This window comes from Diaphorina citri, unplaced genomic scaffold (assembly GCF_000475195.1).
Source record: "Diaphorina citri unplaced genomic scaffold, Diaci psyllid genome assembly version 1.1 scaffold653, whole genome shotgun sequence".
Lineage (NCBI taxonomy): Eukaryota > Metazoa > Arthropoda > Insecta > Hemiptera > Psyllidae > Diaphorina > Diaphorina citri.
In genome coordinates, this window is record NW_007378086.1 from 45,685 (window position 1) to 47,200 (window position 1,516).

The window sequence follows — 1,516 nt, forward strand, 5'->3', positions numbered from 1 at the left end:
CCCCGCGGGGCCCGGGGCAGTTTCAAAGGCGCGGGGCCCCCAGGACCTACCCCCCTCCCTACTAGAAAACACTTCTATACCTACCTAATTCATTTGTATCAATCATTACCTACGGACTACGAGTTTTGTTATTAAAATGTATTTTGCCGTTTCAGTTCTTTACACATTGAAGTGAACCCCCAAAAGCGCGGGGCCCGTGGCATTCTGCCATTCTGCCTTATGGGTAATCCGGCCCTGTCTCCCTTACGAAATGCAAAAGTTTGTAGAATTATGATGTACAACTGTCAGGAATGAGGATGGTTCACGCGAGAAATTGGGGGTAATCTGGAATGAAATTGTGCGGCGATCAAACAAAGCGGTCGTTCTGTATAGCGCCAAGGCCGGAAAATTCTTACATTTTGTGTTATTATGAGTGGAAATTGCCTCTAGACATCTTGAGAGGCTACAGGACCACCCCAACACTGAAAATTGTGTTAAATGATAGTTTTGTAGTTCATCCGTAATGAAATTGTGCGGCGATCAAACAAAGCGGTCGTTCTGTATAGCGCCAAGGGCGGAAAATTCTTACATTTTGTGTTATTATGTGTGGAAATTGCCTCTAGACATCTTGAGAGGCTACAGGACCACCCCAACACTGAAAATTGTGTTAAATGATAGTTTTGTAGTTCATCCGCACGCCGAGGAAGGCCAATAAATGGATGGGTGACTTACACACTATATTGGGAATAAAGGGAGAACGGGCTCTAGTCTTGATTTTAAATCATTACATGAAAGTAAAATTAAAAAATATGAAGAATAATAATAAACTGAATATTAAACAAATTAGGTAGGTACATAGGTACTGATTTCTCTAATCACGATCGAATATTATTAATAAAGTGAATATTAAACAAATTAGGTAGGTACATAGGTATTCTTTAACCACGATCGAATAAACTACGGGCTAAAAAATTCCCGGAGGGACGGACCCAGCTTGTTTATTCCCTTCCCAATAGGGTAAGGGGGATTCAGGTTGGGGAGAAACGGAAGGAAGACAGAAGGCCCAAAGGAGGAGGGGACTAGGAGGAGCGGAGGGCCAAAGGAGGAGGGGGAGACTGCATGGCTCTTCAAATAATAAAAATCCCCGTCTTGAATAACAAGATGGGATCTGACGTGGATTTTTCTTTCGTGAAATTTTTATGCCTTGTTGAGGGCAAATAAAGAGATGTGGAGAGAAGGAGGAAAGATGTGGAGGTGGAAGATGAGTTGAAGATGGAGATGGAGGATAAATATGGATAACTTCCAAATATGATGGAGATCCATATGGGACTATGGGGCTTCATTATAATATTTATGTGTTCAAGACGGGCACAGGTTTTGGCAGTGCATGTATAGGTATGACGTGTTATATACAGGACGTACTTGTAGTACGGTCGTTACGCTTTGTCCAAACTCATCCGGATACCATCCACGCAAAACGTTGCTTACTATCAGTGGTCAATTCGAAACTCAAGTGTTTTTTTTTTTTTTTTTTTTT